The 23,527-nt window shown below is 42.7% G+C and overlaps 1 protein-coding gene across 3 annotated transcripts in view; it reads right to left on the bottom strand.

The window, feature by feature from the left end:
- KLF12 (KLF transcription factor 12) overlaps window positions 1-12,188 on the bottom strand; it is a 235,123-nt gene extending 222,935 nt beyond the window's left edge. For 2 of the 3 annotated variants that reach the window (XM_058018441.1, XM_058018443.1), the window contains exon 1: window positions 12,102-12,188. The gene's annotated coding sequence lies outside the window, so the exon portion shown is untranslated. Of the gene's footprint in view, window positions 1-11,887; window positions 11,970-12,101 lie in introns of those variants that run through there. The other variant, XM_058018442.1, reaches the window with a different exon arrangement.
- Between the last annotated feature and the right edge of the window lie 11,339 nt (window positions 12,189-23,527).

Raw genomic sequence — 23,527 nt, 5'->3', positions numbered from 1 at the left:
AGAGTCTCCATCGTGCCGAGATGTATTTCTAGTGCTCTTTACCTGGTTCATTTTGCTCTCAGGCAGCTTGAAACATTAATAAAACCTTTCCTCTGATCACCACTTTCCAGTTTCCTAACTTGCTGCACAAGGCTGGACTGCACAATGGTCCTTGTTTCCAGCCCTGATCCTTTTCACAGGATCTGCACTAGTTACGTCAATTTGCAAAAAGAAAGCAAAACAGCCAACAAGCTTCCTTTGCCCTCTTTGAGGAAGAAGCAAATTACCTTTCCAGTTGTACTGCTTTTTGATAGCTCTGTGTCCTACATCATTTTGCCTGGCTCCATGACAAATACAAGTAGAAAGGAAGTTATCACACTGAATGAAACTACACAATGAAAAAACTGGCAAGCAAAACAATCTTGCTTTGGTCTTTATTGCTATTTCAAGAAGATAGGGAGAAGGCAGGGAAAAATAAAGGAGAAAGGCACACCTTTAGTTTCCTTGTAAAATAAGTTTACTTATGATCGCAGTTTTAAAGTCAGAATATGCAGAAATTAAGTTTTATTTAGATAACTGTATCTCTTTGAAGACTGAGGAAGTAGAGCAGTGTATACTTAACCATTGTGAAATGTATCCAAAAAAAAGACTCAATAATTAAAGTGAAAAGGTCTGGTTTGTTTGAGAATCAGCAGGGCTTCACAGATAAGATTACTGTTTAAGAGCAAAACTTCCCCAAGTTGAGCAAAGCTCAGCAAAATCACCGGGTTTTCTTAGTAACTCTTTTCAAACTGGTAGGATTAATGAAAAGCAGTTGCAGGGGAGAGGGAGCGGACTATCCCATTATTAAATTTGAAACAATCTCTAAAAAGGAAGAAAAAAACCCCCAAAACACAGTAAGAGACTTAAAGGTCTGAGAAGTGCAGCACCACATAAGCACACACATAAACACTGGAGGAGCCTGGGTGCTCCTGCTCAGCTGGTACCTCTGGCCAATGAGCATCCCATTTCACACTTTAGATAATACACGGAATGGAAATGCCCAAAAAGGCACCTGAGAACTGGAGTGTCAGGGTCATCAACCAAGAATAAATCCAGTATTTGAAAAAATTATCTTCATATGCAGTTTCACAAAGCAAGAGCAGCTGGCCAATCCTACCTTTTGACAGTGTTTAGAAGGAGCAGGTTAACCAAGGCTGCTCCAAAATCTATCTGGTAAAGAAATGGCTTTTTCCTGTACCTCTATTATATGTTTCAATAAAAAATTCTGACTCTTATTTAATTTTTTCACCAAAATTACATTTGAATTTATGAAACCAATTTACATTCCATCTTTCATCGATGCCCAAGCAGTACCCATTTGCTGTTAAAGTTTCAAAGAAACTACTTACCCTATAAAAAACGCAGACTAAACAAAACTGAAACACAAACTAATCAATAAGCAAGTGCAGAAGAGAATATCTTATTTCTCACAGCTTATTCAACCACCACAAATTACTGGATCATCCAGAAGTTGAAAAAAATCTATCATGAGCAAATTAAACTGGGTAAAGACGTTTCTCTTACAGAATTTAAATATAAACAACATGCTGAAAGGTGATAGTTCTAAAACTCCCCAGGATATTTTTAACAGAAATTTAGAGGTTTTTTAATAACAAAATACTATTTTTCCTTTATTCACCATAAAAGTTTATAACACTAACACATTTTATTAAGATATTTTAAAAAAACTGGCATATCAAAAAGAAATCAAGATATCATTAAAAATTATTTTAATTATGTTTTCCACGGTTTACGAGTTCTAAGTACAGTTGACAAAGTCAATCATAAAACTGAACTACCGAGTAAATCAGAAACACATCAGCCGTACCATAATATTAAAGACCTGAAAATTCAAACACAGCAAATGAACATTAATTCCACGAACTTTTAAAATGTACAGGGCATGCATACAATGCTTTCTCTCAAACAGCAATTTGAGTATACTCTGTGTAACAACTATTTTGTCCACTGTGTATCAGCACACTAAGCATCTCTTACCCAAAAGACAGCACTAGGAAAGGAAAATGAGTAAGAACTCCAGAAATCAAACAAGATTTAAACTGATTGTTTAAATCAAGTTTTCCTGACCACCACTTTGAAGTCAAAATTATTTAAATCAATTCACCGTCTTTAACAGCCACAAAGTAAAACACTGTTCAATTATGCATATTCTGAAAATGAAGACAGAGAAGGAATTGACAGGAGACTGGTTGACCACTCATTTAAGAGACAGAAGTACAACAAGGTTAAGTGGCTGGAAGCCAAATACATGGCTAAATTCAGGGAAGAAATAATGCATAGAGATTAGAGTAATTATAACCACTGGAACGGCTCACCAAAGACAACAGTTGATTGCCCACTGCATAAAGTTTTTACATTACAAACATCTACTCACAGAATGTTCCAGCTCCAAGAGACCACGCAGAGTTTGTGCAGGACAAGGTGATACTCTACTGATGGCATTATTGAAATTGAATTAGATGATCACAATGGTCTCCTCTGATACACCAATCAATGAAACTACAATTTGTTCCCATGACAGATACTATAATATACCTTCCTTCTCACTTCACCAAGTCCTGCCTCCAGTGAATATACTGAATTCGACATGTACACCTCCTGTAAGCTATCTGCTTAAATGCCAACCTGTCCACCACCAACTAAGACTCTGAACATATGTGGCTAAATTCCAACTTGTTCATCCAGGCAGAAATCCCTAAAAGTCTTTGCAACTTGTATGTTGGTTAAATGTGGCTTTGTGGGTTTACTTCTTCTATGGCATTTCAGCACTGTCAAGACACTTTTAGGACACAATTTCTGTACTTGACACCGCTGCCAAACCTCAAGCTTCAAAACAGCTGCAGTCTAGTCATTCAACTTTTAAAGTGAAAACTCTATAATGTCTGTCAAATACTGACTGGAATTACTGTTTTAGATCATACCAAATTATTGCCAAAGCACGTGTCTCATTTCTGTTCTTTCCTTCAAAAATTACTGTTTACAAATTCTTTGAGAGATTAGAATTTTTGTGTTTTCTGAACTAGTTCTAACATTGTTTAACACAAGGAGAATATTTCCACTGATTATTTTTGTATTTCTAATACATTAGCAATATAAAAAGACTTTTCATACTAACCCCATGTTTCTATTTTTGATATCACAGTAACATGCGAGGAGTCAGCTTGAGTATGGGAGTAACCCTAGCCTGCTCTGATCTGAAAGACACTACAGCACTCACAATCAAATGCAGGGAACACCTTCTCCCCACCTTTCCCTCTCTCTGCCACGGAAAACTGTGCTTTCAGGAGACCAGGCCTGCTCCAAGGGCTTGCCAGTTAGGCACTGAACTACTGAGAATATAATCCTTATGCAAAGTAAGTAGCAATTTTCGCAAATATATACACACGCACACACACGCACACATATATATATATATATATATATATATATATATGTAATCTATAAAGGCTTCTTTGGTCAGACGTCTTGAAAACACAACCGTACAAGTAGACACGTTAAGAAAAAACAGGGGTGGGGAGTTGCTAAAGTGGCTAAGGTTTTTCTTAAAGGGAAGCCACTTTCAAATAATCCAGTATCCAGAAAATGTGGCTTGTAAGAATTCAGCAGCTTTTTAATGACAAGGTCATCAACAGAAGGGCTGCAGCAAGAGGAAGAGAGCAGTATTCCTCACCCAAAGAGAGGCTGAGCAGCGCTGCTGGCAAGAGGCAGAAAGCAGCGCAATAATTAAACATACAAGGATGAGAACTGATGGATGGGAACATGCAGCATCAACTGCACTCAGAATCCATCACAAGGAGGAACTTCCTTCTTTTACTTTAATTCCTCTTTTCTATTTCCTTTTTGTTTAAGACAAGAAAAAAAGATGTGTCCATGAAAGCCACACAAGTGGAACTTCAGTAGTATTGGGGGGAGATGTGGGATCTGAAAGTACAATTATGTTTCATTTCTGTTTATGGACTTCTGGCTATGACCTCAAGAGGACTTGGGTACCAAACCACTCTGCTCCTGATGCTGTCCCTACTATAGAAAACCCCAGCCTGGCTGGGTCTACCTGCTCTCACAATATATGGGCTAAGTTAAACACCAAATAACTAAAGCCACAAAAAGAGCCCACAGAAACTGCTATTTCTTCTTCACCACCACCAGAGCCTTCAGGGCCTCCAGTGCTTCTGCCAGGATCTCAGCACTGCAAGGGTTCTCTCACTTATTTTTTAACAAGTACAATGTACTCATTTACGTGTGAACTAAACATCTGAGACTTCCCGTACTGTCAGCCAACAGAGAGGTTTTCTGAAGGCCTTCTGAGAATTACTCTGGTGTCACGATTTTAGTACATACTTCTGAGGCAAGGATGAGCTAAGCTCTTATTTTTTGGAAAAGGAAAGTACTTTATTCAAACTCCACCAGAACTGACTTAGGCAGGTGTCTGTGATTGCTATGCATAGAGTTCAGTCTTCCATCCCTGCCTATCCCACATACTTCTTTAGCATTGCAATGCAGAAGAAATGCTGGGCTCCTAAATGCAGCAAAACGTGAAACCCAAAAGACAGCACATTTCCAGCAAGCACAAAATAAATCTATCTCAGATACTGGCTGGGATGCAAAGCCGAGAAAGTGCACTAAATCTCTCCTTTTTTTTTTTTTTTTTTTTAAGTTTATTATATTGAATTGTTTGATGTGACTGTTGAAAACTTTATCCCACTAAAGTCACAATAAAAAATTACAGATCTACCATCTTCTCAAAACAGGAGGTCTCCAAGTACTAAGATTCACTCGTTCAAGATAGACATTTTAGCTAAATGTTGATTTAGCTGAATATATATCTCAAAAGTAAAAGTGAAAATGGCAATGCTATCAGAAATAGCAGCCCCCAAATCTGCCTCCTAACTAGACCAACTCTGCATGCTCTCACTTTCAAAACCTCATTTTTTTCCTTTCAAAATTGTGTAGAGCACTGTCTATGTAAAAGATTTCCTTGGCTAGATGGAACAAGTGAAAAATTAAGTCACCTTGTAACTGCTACCAATTTATAGAAAGTGGAAAGGAATGTTTTTCTCTACTTTTTTTTTCCTTAAGAAAAATCTTTTCATTTCCCACTTGGAATTTTCTTGCAACTGAAAGATTCTCTGAAAAAGGAACTGGAAGAGCTCCAACTACTGTCCAACACTTTAAAAGATTTTAAAGTGTCATCAATCACAGCTCTTTACATGCTCTTCTAGAGCACTGCCAACTCGTATTTGAAGACTAACTCAAAAGTGTTTCATGCCCACATTAAACAAAGACAAATACAAAACAAAAAAAAAACCATTTCTATATTAATCTGATTTTAAGTTAAGTCCTCAGATTCCTGTCAAATGTTACTACATAATACTAATAGTCATTATCTTCCCTTTTTTCTAGGATTAATTGGCAATTGATATCATTAATCAAATATCTCAGTGGCTACCTCAGATAGCAACATATTATTATGCCTGCTATAAAAGGTCCCTTCAATTCTTTGTAGACCATCTTTAAATGCTGGTACCATAGGGAAAAAAAACCAAAGAATTAATATCCATGGTAAATAACAAGTCACAGGTATTCTTTGAAACTGATGTAACAAATTTCTAATCCTGCATATTCCAGTTAACAAACTTCAGTCATTTCAACAGAAAAGCTCAGTGAATGGTTCTTCAAAATCTGATTTGAAAGTATCTGAGAACACTGAGTATCTGAACCAGCCACTTCTGACAACTTTGGTAGTAAAAAAAATGAAAAAAAAAAATCAGTATTTTTTCTATAGAGTACTTTTTTAAAAAAACTTTCCCTCGGGTATCCACAGAGAGAAATGGCTGGGTTACAGATAGTTGCCTTTATCCCTTCAGTGGCAGCCTGTCAAGACTTGAACAAAGTATATGACAATTAGAGATCACTCACGCTCAGGAAGGCTTCCAGAGCTCACTGATAGCATCTCCAGCTCTGCGAACGGACCTGACCTTATTTCCAGCTGGCCGGAGCTCTGCACACACCCCCTGCACCCACGCAGCCTGCCAGCATCTCTGTGCTGCCCATGCTGCTGCCAGGGACCTGTAAGGCTCCACAACAGAGATGCAACACCACCACCAGAAATCTCTTCTTGGACAAGGCAGAGAAAAAGAAATTATTTAGGCAGTCGGCAGGAGGATCAGCATTAGCACACAAAACCTTGTGCTCTTTGCTGCTCTGACCACTGGACAACACCCGGCATTAACAGGGAATTAGGGTCAGTGCTTGCCACCTTACAGAGCAGGTAACAAAGTGCCTGTCCCAGGTGACACATGACAAAAACGAGACTAGAACTCGGGTCTCCCAACATGATACATCATCTGATTAATTATCCCCTTAGCAGCGCCGATGTCCAAGGTCATGCATTTGATTGTTCTATGTTTAAACAACGAGAACGCACTCGCCCCACAGCCAGGCCAGGAACAAAGCTCGGGATTTCTGAGTCCCATCATTACTCTGCTATGTAGCAAATACCGTGCCAGCCATTAGCAAAGAGCACGCCTCATTCCCGTCCTGAAGGCTGGTTCACAGAGAGGACAAAAGCTTGCTACTGCTAACCAGACATTCCTTAACTCAAGTGGTGCTGGTCTGCGCTGCAATGCCTAACGCTCTTACTGCCAGCACTGCCAGCCACCCACAAAAGGACAAACACCATTGCATGTGATGGCGTTTGTTACAAGAAACAAACAAACAAAAAAAATTACAAAAACAGTTCTATGTAAAAATAAACAAACCAGATTTTAAAAAAAGCATAGACATTACTAGGATCACATTCAGAGGGTCAGAAATGTCAGTGTGTGACAGTCTTGGCCAACTTTATTTAGTATCACTGAATATATACTTTTAATAGTCTTCAATCATAGCATCTCCCTTGATCCTGACAAACAGTTTTAGTTCCAATAAACCTTAGCTTTTGCATGCTTGTGGTTTTACTGAACTTAAAAAAAAAAAAAAAAAACAGCAAGGCAACACTGAGGTAAGTCCTACCCTTGTAGCTGTGGCTGAAGGGACTCTGCTGGCACAGGAGTTGATGTGTACACATGTTGAGTGCATGAAGAAACAGACAGTATAAAGCATAAAATCCCTGAATATATATCACATGACTTAACATATTGACTCCCAAGTTTTACCATGTATTTGAGAAACACTGGGATGGCTCATGCCACCATGCCATCCCAAAAATCTAAGAGATTACAGAAATAGCTACAGAACCAAGACACACCATAATTTTCATTTGTCTTCTCCAGACCAAAACACATCATTCTGCAGCAGACATAGATTAAAAAAAAAGTATATAATAATTCAATTTTAGTCCCAAGTTTAGATAAGGCTTTCTAATTCATATGAAAAGCTATTATACTGAACTCAAGGAATTCCACATAGCTCAGTGTTACATACAGCATAGATTCACTTTCTGGCAAAGCCAAGCTCATTTTCCCTCTTCTTCCTGTCTCTCAGTATTACTTTAAGAGCTTTCTGCAGTCAAAAGGTAAATAGAACTAATTAAAGAACAGCCTAGCTTTTTCACATTGTAGAATCACAGAATGTTCTGACTTGGAAGGGACCTGCAAGATCATTGAGTCCAACTCTTAAATGAATGGCCCACACAGGGACAGAACCCACAGCCTCGGCATTATTAGCATGCTATGAGCAACTGAGCTCATCTCCTATAATCACTGCTTGGGAGCAAACAAGAGCACCGACTTCATATGAACTTCAACCCTATCTGTCACACCAAACTCTGCAAAAGTAGGAAAAAGTTCACATATTCAGGGCACAAAATCTAAGCGAACTTTCTGCACAGAAGATTCAAAATGCAAACACAACAGCCCTAGCTGGAATTTATATATATATATATATATATATATATATATATATATACACACACACATATATAAAATCCAAAACAGACTCCACAACTTTCCTCAGATGAGTCCAATTTTTCCCACTTTTGCAACAGTGCCACAAGGTCTGATCAACACTTCAATCAAGTTTGTCAACATATGCCCGTCTAGCTATAAACTAATGCAATCATTTTGACACCGAATCATCAAGCATAACTTTTGCTGTTGTTTGGAGGTTGTTTAGCAGCAACTTTAAAAAAATCATTCAGTTGGAAGCAAGAGGACTGTCTGAAGTTCAGTTGTTGAACACAGGGTAAGATTACATGGAACTTCTGCCAATGACAAACAATGTTGACAGTGCCATCCGTACTTTAGTGCAAAAGCACTTTCCGATATAAGCAGGAATTTAATTAAAAAAAAAAATCTTTTGTACTGCATAGGAAACAGACATTTCATGCTTCCACATTTTGCATCTGCAAGACTCAGAACAAGGAAAAGAAAACCCTCAACCTGGCTGCTCAGTACTTTACTTAACAACTCACTTTGAAACAGCATGTTTATTACATGTTTTCCCCTTAGCAGGAAAAGTGAGCATGCTTGTGTTTGCAGCTCCTCCTCTTTCAAAGACACACAGCTGCAGCTGTAGTAAACAACCACTAGTCAGGAGCTGAGAAGGTCAAAGTCTGGGTGCTGCATCTATTTCAGCTTTTCTAAAAACAAAAGTTATATTTCAGGAAATTAATTTTTTTACTCATTTTGTAGTTAAGCCAAGGAAAGGCAAACCACAATCATTCTCCAACAAAAGAAACCAAGGCACAGTATTTCAAAAACCACAAGCAAGACACTTCAGTAAAAATAAGTGTTTTCAGAGCTCCATCTTTATTAATGAACAAACACATCATTTACACTTTCCTATTTTACTTGATTCAAACTAAGTCTTGGTCAAAACCAACTTTGTGCTGATGAGACCTGCTCCACAAAGCAAACAACACTCACTGAAGGAAAGAGCAAGGAGGTTGGCCACGCAGAGAAGTGGTGCCAGCAGCCGAGCAAGGTTCACTTAGGTCATCCAGCAGCCTGAAGCAAGGAGGCTACAGCACTCCATCTCTGGGAGTGCTTGCATAAGTGGACATCATGCACCCAGCCATGACAAAAGGGCACTCAGCTTTCCCTTATTTTACAGACATCCAAAATCTGAACAATGGCATACCCTAGCAGCGCTGAAAACTCCACCAAATTACACAGATGTTCTGCAACCCCCTGTGCAGCAGACACCTCAACAAGCACCCAAGAAAGGCACTGCCCACTTTCCTCAAATACATGGTCTGTATGTCTATTTAACTGTGGTGGTTACCATCACACACCACCTTGGTCTAGGCAAAGAGAAAAGCAGTCACTGCCACGGGGTTCTGCAGCACAAGCCCTTCATTGACCCCATTCTAACATCTCCCAGGGCAAGAGCTATTTCAGCCCCACATTTCTGCCTCCTCTCATCTGGACTGAAATTCTGCTCATGCATGTTCAGGTCTGGCTGATCCTGACAGAAACAGCTGGCAGAGGACTCCACGATTAGCCTGTCCCGGAATCTTAAAGTTTATTTTTAAAAGTTGTTACACAGAGTCTTCTTGGGCTGTCAGGGGCCTTTCCAGAAAAGGTTTTTCTACAAGAAAGCAAAGAAAGGCCTGGAAATATTATCATGAACTACTGCCGGGGGGGGGGGGGGGGGGGGAAGCCAGAATTAAAAATACATTATTTCCCATCCCCTCTATTTACACATCTGATCAGAAACAGAAAACAAACAGTATCAGAAACAGAAAACAAACAGTATCTCCCATATCCTAAACTCCTTCCCAGCCCATCCAGAATAGGCGCACTCACTCATCAAACGACCTACGACATAAGCTTTTTGACAAAGATGCTTCTCCCCCCATAAAAAAGGTGCTCCTCAGCCTGCTGCCCTCCTCCGAGTTCCACGCACAGTTAAGAAAAAAAAAACAAAAGGTGGGAAAAAATACTAAAAGGAGGAAAGAAAAATAATTGAGAAGAGGCGAATGCCAGCAGTGTTGCTGGCCCGGGGAGGGGCGCGCATGGGTGTCACCACCATGGAGGGGTGATGTCATCCACCAGCCTCCAGCCCGGGCACCTGCCAGCAGCAGCAGCAGCCTAGCAGCGGCTGCCAGAGCCTCCGGCAGCACGGCACGGGGAAAAAAATAAAAAGGCAGCGAAAAAAAAAAAAAATCCGCAATGTTTCCCTTCGCTATGCGCGGTTGGTTTGTGACGATAGGTGACATGCCAGCTTGCGGAGAGCGGTTTCAACTTGATTACGTCCCATTAGAAAGATATTCAAGACACTCCCCCTCTCCCAGCACGAAATTAAAAAAAAAAAAAAAAAAGGCAGCCTCGGTTTATGCAGCCTTACGTCACTAATAAAATGCTCCTATCGCCCCATCTGTGACCTATTCAGCACAGCTACTAATCCCACGCTGCGACCACTTTGCTGTTCCTGTGCATTTCAGAGTTGTAGACCAACCAGAGAGCAGAAAATGGAGCCCATATGCCAGCGCTATATAAAGCAGCCTCGCAAAGTTGCCGCGAATAATCTACCTGCCGTGGCGAGACGAAAAGTGAAAAGCAAAAAAAAAAAAAGAAAAACCAAAAAGGTGGTGGAGGGAAGAAGGAGAGTACCGTTTACTTCACGATGGGTAATTTAAAAAATAAACTAGTTTACTGTCTTACTTAGGGGAAGGGAGGTGCCAAGAGCTAGCAGGATTTTATAAGCTCTATCCAGACCCCGATCAAGTGAACTTCTCTTCAGTGCTTCCTACCGAAACGGCGCCTACCTCCTCCCTAAGCGCACAAAATATCTTATTTCCCAAGCAAGCCCGTCTGCGGGACTGAATGCCACGCCAAGATCCGAAAAAAAAAGCCCAAAAAACCCGCTGTCTGGACCGGAGCATCGCATCCCTGCAAACCGCGGGGAGGAGAATATAAAATAAGCCGTCTGGTCGCTCCTGTCCGCCTCCCCCAAAATCCTGCACCACCGCTGGTGGTTGGATGTTGGGGGAGGCGGAGAGGAGCCACATCTCATCCCAGAGGAAATTTCATCCCAGCAGCGGAAAGCTTTGGGAGGGCTTCACAGGGTGACGCTGATGCCATCCATGGGCTAGGTAACCCATCTCCCGCAGCGGCTCTGGGCTCAGCGCTAAATGCAAATACCAGCGGCTTGCTCCCCAAGCTCCCGACTTCTGCAGGAGCGACCATTTGTTCCACAGAAGACCATTATTTCTGTAGAAGGTAGTACAGCACGACACTCTTGCTTTTTTATTTTTCCCCCCATAGCGTGTTACAGTCCCATTTTTCTCCCCATTCAGCGTTACGCTCCGATTTTCCCCTCCACAGAGCGCTACACTTTATACTTTTTCGATATTTGTTTTTATGTATTAATTGCCCAGCCCCGAATGCGCACGGGGGCCGCCCGCCCCCACCCACACCCCCCCGGGGACGGCAGCACAAAGGGCTGGGCGCTCCCAGCTCGCTGCTCATCACTCCCCGCTTATCGCTTTTCATTTCCCCCCCTCGCTTTTTTCACCGCCACCCCCACCCCTTTTTTCCCCCTCCTAGAGCCTCAGCGGGAAAGTTGAGGGAAAAGTTCGGGCCGGCGCCTAGCACCCTACGCCGGTATCGCTGCCGCCGGGGCACGGGCAGGGATGGAGCAGGCGGGAGGAGGGGATGGATGGAGCGGGGGAGGGAGCGGGGGAGGCAGGGCACCGCCGTTAACCCCCGGCTCGCCCCGGCGGCGCCGGGGGAAGCGGGGGGGCCGCCCTGCCCCCCCTCCCGCTCTTCAAAATTATTTAACTTCAGCATAGGAGCGGTATTTTGTTTGTTTGTTTTTTTAAATAGAGGCTGGCTGGGACAGCGGCAGCAAAACCCACACACGTTAGCCGTTTATCCTGCTAAGAAAGGGAATCGGCACAGACCTGAGCAGAAGCGGCAGAACAGGAGAAGAAACTGTTTCCTTCCCTGACACAGGGTCCCCGCTCTGTGTCTGTCTGTCTGTCCGCCCGCCCCGCGCTCCCCGGGCAGTGCCCCGCGCACTCGCACCCCGCACCGGCGGAGGCAGCCGGCGGCCGTCCCCGGGAAATGAATGGGGGCAGCCCGGGGAGCCGCGGCGCTCGCTCGCCGCCGACTTACCCGCGTCACATGATGAGCCCGGGCAGGGTGGGCCGGGGGTGGAGGCTCCCGGCGCCGCCTGGCCGCGCCTCGCCTGGGGCCGCCGCGACACCCCGCCGGCCGCTCAGACAAAGGCTCCGGACCGGTGTCCCCCTCCCAAGCTACCGGCCCCTGCTCCGGCCACGGCGGGCGCCGGTGGCGTCGCTGGCATGCGGCGCGTCCCCGCCCCCACCGGCAGCCGGGCGGAGGGAGGGGAGGGAGGGAGGGGCCGCGCCCCCGCCCCGCGGCCGCCCCGGTGCGCCGCCCGCCCCGCCCCGGGGGGTGGGGACGGGAACGCCCGGCCGCGCCTCCCCCTCCCGGCCCCGGCCCCGGCCCCGGCCCCGGCCCCGGCCCCGGGCCGGCCGCGGGGAGGGGCAGGGCAGCGGGGCGCCGCGGGGAGGGGCCGGGCGCGGCCGGCAGCGGGGGCGCCGAGGGGAGGCCCGGGGCGAGGGGGCGCCGAGGGCGGGGCGGGGTAAAGAGGGGCCGGGGGAAGCTCAGCGGGGTGCGGGGCTATGGGGGAGCCCAGGGGGAACTCGGGGCTCTGGGAGCGCCCAGGGGACAGTGAGGGAGGCGCGGCTCTGGGGACGCCTGCGGGAGCCCCGGGGGTGCAAGGCAGAGGGGAGCAGAGGGGAGCTCCGGGGGTCGGCGCGGGGCGGCGGCGGCAGCGGCAGCAGCGCTGAAGGAGCCCGGGGGACCCGCGGTCGCGGCACTGAGGGGCGGCCCGGGGGAAGGGATACACCGGGCGAGGGGCACTCCCCAGGGCCGCGCCGCCCGGGGGTCTGGCCGGGCCCGGCCCCCGCCGTTACCTGGGGCTCAGCGCTGCAAGCCTTTCCCTTCTCTTTTATTTTGTTTTCTTCGCACAGCCAGACTGCAGCTCGTGAGAAGTATGCGAGGCGTGGGGTTGTGGTTTTTTTTTTTTTGGTCAGCGCTCGTAAGCCCGAGTCGCGCCCCTGCAAACTGAGAACTTCCTTTATGGGGAAGATTTTTCTCACGTAAGGGCTGCGGATACTGGGTTGTAAAGGTTTTAATAACAACATACAGAGGAACAGATTCTATAATCTTAAAGTTTGTTTAAAACACCAAGTCTTTGTTACATTCATGTTTTAAAAGAAGAACTTTCAGAACCTTAGGAAACAGAAATATAAACCCTAGGAGTCAGTTAAACCTTTAAAAGCAAAAGTGTTTCTTTTCGCAAGCATTCTTACACGTGTTTACACTGTGAAGTATTTTGGTGGAAAGATCCTGGTCCATGCCTGGGCAGTATTGAAGCTATTGAGCTGGCCTGTGACAGGTTACCTGGGGATTCTCTTGCCTCGGAGAGCCTTTTGTTAATGTAAAGCTGATGTGGCTGTTTTCTGCCGCCTCCCCTGTGGTTGGTGTTGCATAAAGTAAACACGGTGTGGCCAGAGCACAGGTGAGCTTTGACCAGCACTGCCTGCTTAGATGGTTTCTGGCCATGGTCGGGGGCCATTCAATTTAAGGAAGCTTAATAGCCTTTTGAATAATCAGGGTGCTGTGCTGGCCCCCGGCAGAAGCCATGGTCAGAGCAAGTACAAATAGTAAGTTCTTTATGAGTCGCACCCCTTATTCTCTCAAATTCACAGTCAGCTCAACAGTTCCTGAGAGTCCCAGTATAACAATTATTGGGTAAATAAAAAGCAAACAGAGGGATAGATCTCGTGTCTAGAGGTTGGCCCGTCATGTGAAGGTGTTTGTAAATGCCCGTACAGCTTGTGTATTTACACAGAAAGCCAGGCGGAGCGCAGGTAAATAATTGCTGCTAAAATGCTATTACTTTCAGTAAATACAAACTAATATTTGCTGCTCATCACAATATTTACTGAGGAAGCCAGAAGAACCAGAACCAGTGTTTGTTCCCAAAGAGGATTTCATGCCAGCTGCCAGAAATATGTCTACTCATCTCTTTCCCTGTAATCATCCTCTGCCTTCTCTTGGCATAAATGTTTTGGATAATATAACTCTTCACTATTTGTCTCTATATCTTACCTCTATTTCCACAAGGGGGAAAAAAAAGGCAGAATAATAAATAAGAAATGTTAAAGTGGTTATAAAGAGAAATATATGTCTCCACAAGATATAAAGAGGGATAGGCATAATTTGCTATTGTAATGTTGCCTCTGGTCTAATAATTTCCTTTGGAAAAAAGTGAGCATAGAGTTAAAATACAGTCTAATGACCCAAGCAAGATATTTCCTTATGCTGGGAGTTTAGATCAGAACCAGCTCCAGCCACTCCTGGTAAGTTACATGTGTGATTCATTAGATTTCACCCAAGTCAAAAGTTAACGTTGTAACACTTGTTTTAAAAGATAAAATATGCAATCCCCTAGGAAGCGGGCTACTATGGAAGACAGCTGGAAACATTCCCTGGACAGATGCAAAGCTTATATTCAGATTTATCAATAAAAAATGTGAGTATTACAACATTCATCCTTCTTAACCACTTGGAACAGGGAGCACTGAGTGTTCTGTAGGAAAAAACTGGTTTCTACCTACCGAGGTTAAAGGATTAATGAATACTTGGCACATGAAAAATGAATAGTGATAGCAAGAAGAAGATTGCATGTAGACAGTGTGATAAGGTGCGTAACAGAGAAACATCACATTACACACATTGCTGTGCCCTGAGAAAAAGACAAAGCTCATTTCCATTGAATTTCAGATAAAATATTTTAAAACATCAATATTTATTTTGTCATACTTAGAAATATTTTATTCATTTATATAAAATATCTAAAGAAATAATCTAGAAGAGGGGTTGGCTGACTGACATTGGGTGATAAAATTTGTTCTTTGTGAGTTTCATGATGTGCTATGTTGGCTGTTTACATGGTCTATTACCTGCTACTAAAAACTATTACCCATATACATGAATTTGCAGGGCAGTATCTAAAGCAAAAAAATATGTGGCTACGTTTGCAAGAGGAATGTATTACATGATTATATATCAATAGATTGATACAGAAGTAGGGATATTACCCATTAGTATTTGATATATAACACAGATTTATAGAAAAATGTAGTTCTCAATCACATGCTTTTATGGAAAACCTGTCCTACTAAATCACCATCTTGGCTCACTCCATACACCTGACCCCTCTGTTTCCAGTCTCCTCTAGCTTAACAAAACTGAGAGTACATAGTCTGTTTGAAAACATTCTGGCTTACATTTTAACACAGAAATACTTTGAAAGCATTTAGTATTTCTCAAGATTTAGAAAGTTCTTTTTATTCTTTCTTTTTCCCCTGAAACAAGCAACTTTAATTCTATTTCCTCTGAATCAACAGGACTTTTCAGCATTTTTTAAGAAACACAGCCCTAAATTTTGAAACGGGAACCTTAACAGTGTACTGCCATATATTATTCTAAAATTAGAAATTTGTACTTTTGAAACCAGGAGAGCAAATAAGCCACAGACCATTTTTGGTTGCTTGTTTTTTATAAAGCTCAACAAGTGTGTTTATGTGTGATTTTAGGTTTTTTTCTACAGTTCTTCTCCAATTCTGCCCCATTACCCACGGAGCCGTACTACTGAATCACTTTCATTGAGTCCCCACTGCTTACAGTATCAGGTGGATCTTTCCAGTCTTCCTGTAGCTGTTCTTCCCCAATGGAGTTTCCTAAAACTTACCAAAAACAAAGTACTACAAAATCTTCCCTTAATGTTCCTCAACCTCTCATCTCTCCTATTTTTGTTCTCCACTGATACAAAATTCTCTTCATTGTCTTCTTTGTTTTATAATTTTGTCTTAGATCCTAATCCATGTGCAAACAAATAATACTGTTCAATGCAACTTAGCAATTTAGCAACTTCAAACTTTAGGCATGCATAAAGGTTATTTTTTTATTAATAACCAATCATTTCTCAAAATGGAGAATGACACCACCAGCAGAGAGCACACTGGAACCTCAGAACAAAAGAAAAGAGAAAATCAATAGCATATTTTAACAATGTCTGCCTGAAACACATAAAAATACTTCTGAAATACATCAGTAATGTGCTGAATATTGAGAGATTTTTGTAATTTAAATTAACACCAGTTATAAAAAAATCACTTAAGCTACCTATTGTTTATTACATTTCCGATTGTATTCAATTTTCTAATTCAAATAAACAACACACAAAAAAAATCAACCTTACTACCCAAACCAAAACCTAAATGCGTTTTTATTTGGGATGCATGGTTAGACAAAAGCTTTAACAAATTACATGATGCATTTTAGAAGACAGATTGTGTTCATTTGCTGAACTTAGAGAAACCTTTGGGTTGACAGATAATCAATTCAAATACCTACAGCTGAGGGATTGTATTACTAATTCCTTTCACAAGCCTTCCCTTTTGGATACAGGCAAATAAACGTGGTTTTTTTGCCAAGGAATTGACCACACCAGCAGATACAACCTTTCAGGTATGGTTGCTGCCTTGCAATCCAGCCTGAAATCATCTGCCAAGTGCTTCTTCCACTCTTTCTCCATTCAAACTGGTGTTAAGCTCAACATGAGCTTTACAAGGGGACCTTGCCCCTTTATCTGACAGCTGCCATCAAGCATGAGAGTACAGACTCTTTTGGGCCAGGACATCGACTTCTGTTTCTTTGAATCTACTTAGGGAGTGTTTCAACATGCATGGCACTCTGCCATTGAATGCTGAGCTTTGTAGTCTACTTCTAGGTGGCCATTAACCAGAGCAGTCAGTCTAAAATGTGGGAGCACAACTATCAAGTATCAGCGCTGTATTTCACGTGCCTCGCTCAAAGATCAGCAGTACTATTCCTTGGGTATGAATGCTGGAGATTTTGGACACCGTGTCTTTTTTCTCTATGCCATATAAACAAATTGTTTGTTCTTAAACAGGTGCTCAGGAAATCTTTCCTTCAGACCACTGACATTAACCCCTCCCCTAAAAATACACAACCTAGCTCATTGCATAAATGGTAGTGTGGTGTAAACAAGGAAGCCTTTTGGATACAATAAAGTATATATCAGAAAGTAATTCAGTTACACTGCACAAGAGAGAAAAATTAAAATCTGATATAATTAATAGGTGTGTGTTTTTCTCCAGGGACAGAGATCAAAATATTCAATTTTCCAGATTTAGACTAGCAATGTTGCCAAGACACATATTCTAGGAAAGTGGGGCCACAAAGTATTAATGCTTCACTCCCTTGATCTAAAAGCTCTGTGCCCTTTTTATAACCTTGAACTGAGATCATGCTTTTTTTTTTTTTTTTTTTTTTTTATACTTGCCTTCTTTTAGAAAGAGCCCTTAAAGGCTTATGATCTTATTCAAAATCCAGAAGAACAGGAGGAACAGTTCCTTATATAGTATAATCCGAGACTGGCAAAATTTAATAGCGAGTAGGAACTCATCAAAGGACACATTCTGGGGAAGGTTTGATATGTGCATCTCTTTAATGTTTGGTTAACATTTTTGAAAAAAAAAAAAAAAAAACAAACTAAAAAATGGAGATGAGCACTTCCTGGCTCAGAACACCATATCAGTGCAATGCCCATGAATGGAATGGATTGCTCTAGATTTTCATTTCAAAATTCTATAGCTGAATTTATGAACCTAAATACCATCCTAATAAAATTTCTTACATTATTTTAAGGTCTGTGTTCAATTCCATGATCTCTAAAGGCTCCCATGATTCCATAGGCTCCAAAAGAATTTCTGTATGTTAAAGACCTGGAGGAGAAGATTCAAAGCCAAAAGAAATGTTTCAAAAACAGCTGGGGGTCGTGCACAGGAATAAGGAGCATTCTGCAGTCAGGTTAGCAAAGGAAAGTGTTCAGCTGGACATGGATTTTGCATCTAGTAGGCAGCCAAAAGTATCTGGGATATCTTCTTTGCAGGTATTATCATAAAAATCTTTCATGCTTTTCCTGACAAATTTTAGGTATAACAAATATTTTCAAGAACTTGTGGTTTTTATCCCAGTTGTTTTTAATTTAGTGAAGTTCTTTGTTCTCCATGGAGGTGTTAAATAAATTACAACAGAATAAATCTCCCAATACATACTCCCAATATATAAGCACTTAGATGTTTTCTCTTTATTCATACAGCATTCCTCCTCCCCATCTTACAGATGCTTTCTGGTGTTACTAAAGCATTCATGTTGATAACTTTTGATTTCAAGGCCATTCAGCTTGGCTTTTCCAGTACCAGAAGCTCTTGGATTTAGGAAGCTTTTACCCAGCATCAAGAATGGAAGACATTAAGAATCAGATTAGAAATGGGGCAGAACTCTGGGGAAAGGGACCTGCAGGTTGAATGTGAGTCAGCAGTGCCCTGGCAGCCAGGAGGGCCAAGCCTGTCCTGGGGAGCATCAGGCACAGCATCACCAGCCAGGCAAGGGAGAGGATTGTCCTGCGCTGCTCTGCACTGGGGTGGCCTCAACTCGAGTGCTGGGGGCAGTTTTGGGCACCACAATTTAAGACATGAAGCTATTAGGAGTATCCAAAGGAGGGAGACAAGGATAGGTCTGGAGGGGGAGCCATATGAGGAGTGGCAGAGGCTTTGGTCTGTTCAGCCAGGTGAAGAGGAGGCTAGGGGAGACCTCATTGCAGTCTGCGACTTCCTTGTGAGGGGAAGCAGAGAGACAGGTACCACTCTTGTGACTGGTGACAGGACTCAAGGAAATGACATTAGCTGAGTATCAGGAAAAAGGTTTGTCTCTCAGGGAGCACTTGAGCACTGGAACAGGCTCCCCGGGGAAGTGATCACAGCACCAAGGCTGTCTGAGTTCAAGAAATGTTTGGACAACACTCTCAGGGACATGGTGTGACTCTTGGGGTGTCCTGTGCAGGGCCAGGAGTTGGACTTGCTGATTCTGATGGGTCTCTTTCAACTCAGCATATTTTATGTTTCTGTGGCTGAAAATGAAAAAGAGTTCTTTTAAACTCTTGTGTTATGTAATTAGGTTGGCTTGAAATGCCTGGGTTTGCACCTGAGCATCATGGACGTATCCATGATCATGGTGATTTCTGGATAGTATACTTTCTTGATAAGGAATGTTGATGACTCACAAGTGTTAAGAGGCTTTATCTGAACTCAGTTGTATGTATTGCCTTACAGATGAATAAATTGAGTAAATGTGTTTTTTTTTTTTTTAATGAGTTATAGGGTTTTTTTTTCATGCTGAATTTCACAGATTATTTGCCATAGTTGTACCACTGGGTATCAATATAACAGTTGAAAAAATCTAAGCATTGTGCTGTAGCAATTGCTTACTTAACATCTGGGCTTGTTTGTGTGATTTTTGTTTTTTTGAACTAAGAGAATGAATTTGTTTGACTGACTGCAAAGCTCAGTAAGTACCAGTTATCAATTCCCTTTCTAATGACAACTGATGACATGATTTTTACAAATGGTTGAGCATTTGGCAAATGCCAACCATAGAAATCGAATGAGCTGAAAGAAACTCCAGTCTGCCCTGTTGTCACTACTGAGCTGACAGATGGGAAAAAGAGGAGGAGGTTGTGATGCTCTCTCAGAAGCCCAGGGGCACACGGCAAAATGACTGCTGAAGTGCCTTGACAGACCGCAAGTGAGAGAGCAGCAGATTTCTGAGGAGCAGACATCACCTATGTTTTGCTTTGCTACAAGCATTACCCTGTCTTCCACAGCCTCCCCAAATGGGCTGGCCAAATTCTCTGCGGAGCACTTAGCACCAGAACTCATTTGAACCTCAGCAGTGGAGGTAAAATTGAATTTCCCTGACAGAAGGAGGAGCTGGAGCCAGGCTCCCTCCTCCAGCAGCTGCTGGAATAGTGAGAGGGCAGTACTATCCTTACAGCTGCCCCAGGCAGGTGGCCTGAGTGCCAGCATCTGCTGCTGCCCTTGACACTGTCACCTGCCTGGGCCCTATCAGCATGGCCAGGGCGCTTTGCTATCCTGGCTGTCTGCTGCTGTGAACATCTGCTTGCTCTGCTGGTGCCTAAGCAGCAGGGAAAATCACCCAGTATGCAGAAAAGCCTGTAAACCCCAGAATAAGAATTGAGAAAGGGGCAGTGGAAGTCTGTTGGGATCAGATCGCTTGGCTTTGCCTTTCCTTACCTTTTTTGTTTTTTAATCTCCACAATTAGCCTAATACATCTCCTTTGGTTTAGTAAAAAGTGACTCAAGAAGTTAAAAGTACCAAACTTCAGTGGCTTTACCCATATGTGCTGCGTGCCTCAGGCTAGACAGCACATATTGGTAGCCAGACTGAGAAGAACATTTACCACATTACCTCTTCAAAACTCACTTTATTTTTCTTGTTGAGCTGGCCCCCATCCAATGTGACACTCCAGCGTGAGCAGTGTAGTGACAGCAACAGCCTCCATGGAAACACACCCGAGCATGAGGCCAGCCGTGGGGTAGACAGAAAAGACGGCTCTGTCCTTTTCCTTAGCCTGTATGTTTTTGCTCTGAAGAAGCTTTCTTTTCATTTCTAAAGCATTATTATGAGTGCCTCTCCTATGCTATTTTGTCTTTGCTGTGTCTCTTGCAGCAAAGTTACGCTGAACCTGGAAAACTGTTTGCAAGGCTTCACCATTCCTCAGCCTCAGAAACCATCCAGTCCTCTTTTACATGCTGGAGCCAGGAGGGAACCTGGCTTTCCAAATGAGACACAAATAACTGCTGGCTGCTGTGGGTGGGGGTTTGAATGTGCTCTGTGGAGTGACTGGCTCTTGTGGACAGTGTCCTGCTGGCAGCCTTGGTGCTGCTGTGCCAAGGGTCCTGCTAAGTGAATGCCTCCTCTTGGCAAGATGGGGGGAGCAAAGGGAAACAGCATCTCAGAAATTTCCTTGATGTCTCAGAATTTGACATACCTCCTGTATCACCCAGGAACAAGTGAATTAGGAAAAGGGTGGGTGGAGGGGAGGTGTTAGGCAGGTTGCTTTCCCAGTAGAGAACTGGGGAGACTTTGATGATCAGGATGTCCTAAGAAGAGAACACCTCATCATCAGGGCTATCACCATGCCTTCTTCTCCATCATACCAAAAACTCACTCCCCAGGTAATAGCAGCATGAAAAGTTGTCTAATGCCATTATAATAAAATTCATTATATCATTTCCCCATAATATTTATCTGAAATTTTCCCTTTTCTCCCATAGACTACCCTGAAATAAATCTCTCAGTCTGACTATCCACTGTTTGGTGCAGACAGTGAACCAGGTAGCTGTTTGGCATTGTTCCAAGCATTTCACAGACAAAAGCATAAATCCAGCAAAATTTGTGCACCTACAGGGTAGCTGCTACTGTGCTAAACTTCCAGACACGTGGCTTTACATCCACCAACAACATGACAATAGTGACTTTCACTGCACATCACTTGTAGTCTCCCAGCTCTAATTCATACTGCATGGTGGGAAATACCTATTCTGGATGTGTCATGGGGAGAATCAGGTGCCACAGCCAGAGTACTGAGCAGGGTGTGTCTTAAACTAATCCAGAAGAATGACTGAAAGAAGTTGAATAGTAAAATTTCCCATCACAGCATGTAAGGAGCCTACACATGGGTTGCAATGCAGTAGTTTTTGGTGGTTGGGAGTCATGGTGTAGTTCTACTTCAAGCTGAGCACCTCAGCCATCTTCCTAAGGAGCTGAATTAGCTCTTTTTAAAATATCAATAATACATCAGTACCCTGGCCATATATGGCATGTAATACAACATGTAACAAGCACATTTTAGTGTCTAATGCTTTAATACATGAGTTAATAATAATAATAATAATAACAACAGATTCAGCAGATGCCTTTGTCATATCAAACATTTCAGTGGACATCATGAGTCACACTTGGCTTCCACATGGACTCCAGCACTTCTGACATTGATTTGGTTGCTCCTCATGTCTTTGCTCTCCCAAGTGCTTTGGGTGGACCAGATCACCTAGTCGAAGTCTGGTGTGAAATCTTTCAGGTATAGCAAGAATATTAATAAATCTGCGCACTGTTTCCTGAGTTAAATTTCCTTGCAAGATTCTTTGTTCCCTGATGTCTCAGACACACAAGAAATCTAATCATGCATCATACCACTCACCTGGCTTCCTAAGTGACACTTACCTACTGAAATTACTTCTCCAAAATCACCACGGGTTCTAGAACTCCAGTTAACACCTTCAATATCAATTTCCAGTGTATGAGCCTAGGTCCTGAGATTATATTGATTTTAACATCTACATTAAGTTAGGGGTCCTCAGTATGTTTATCAAGTTGTTGATGTGGCCCATGAATGTGTGAACTTCCCAGGATCTTTCACATCACTTTTCACCTTTTCTCTTCCTCATCAATCTGTCCTTCTTGCCTATCTCTCATTCCAAAAGGGCCTGATCATTCCAGCATCTTACAGTGTAACACATTGTAAAGAAACTTTGTTGGCTACCTTTAAAGTACTTTATATTGCTTTATATCACTTACACTACCATAGCAATGCGGCAAAGAATGCCATCTAATGCCATCTAATTTACATAAAGTCACACAGAGGTTAATTAGTATATGGAGGTTAATTTCAAAAAGAGTGCACTAGGAAAAAAGCAGCAAAAAGCAATTCTTTCCTTAATTGGTTTTGTATGCATACCTCCTTCTACATTTTACAAATGTACTCAGGAATTTCCATCTTCATTTTCTGGGAAGATTGCATGTCAGGTAGAAAGGAAGTCTGACACTGTGTCTGTCTGAGTGGTTACTTGCTGACCTTTCATTGTGGAATATACAGTTTGGAAATATTGCCATCACATGCTATCACAATTGCATGGTGAGCACTGTAATGCTACACTTGCATGCATTCTATGCAGTGGAACAAAAATAATTCCCAGTTGTCTTTTTTCTTGCAAAATTTGATGCAAACATCACATTAGAAATAATAGATGTTGATACAAACCTCACATTAGCAATACTATGTTCCCAGCTCTGTCTACAAGGAATGGATAGAAAGTGTTAATTTGGTGAGCCCACATGCGGGAGGAAAAGCAGGGCATTTAATGTTAGAAGGCAGGGACAAAGGTGATTATTTTTCCATTTTGAGAAGAAACATTCTGGGGGCTATCAGAAGCTGCTTCCAGGTGACAAAGAAAAGAAAGCAGTCTCTGAGCCCTGCTGGATTCATCTCCAAATTTCAACAGTCAAGATCTCTGTATTGGCTCCATATCCATCTCTAGATACTATGACTTCAGTGGTAGTGGTTGTTTTTCTCCAAGAGCTTTGATGGACACAGTACAGTTTAATTTGAAGACACTTCTTCTCTCAGCAATAATAGCATACATTTCTACTATCAAGACCCAAACCCCATGATGGGTTATACTACAGTGTTTTTAACGAGTCATTAGCATTATCATTTATTGCAACTAGACATCTGCTTGAGCTTGGATCTTGATAACCTAGAACTACTTATCAGTGTT

Source organism: Melospiza georgiana, chromosome 2 (assembly GCF_028018845.1).
Source record: "Melospiza georgiana isolate bMelGeo1 chromosome 2, bMelGeo1.pri, whole genome shotgun sequence".
Taxonomy (NCBI): domain Eukaryota; kingdom Metazoa; phylum Chordata; class Aves; order Passeriformes; family Passerellidae; genus Melospiza; species Melospiza georgiana.
Note: the sequence above shows the minus strand (reverse complement) of the source record. Positions and strands in the feature narration are given on the sequence as shown.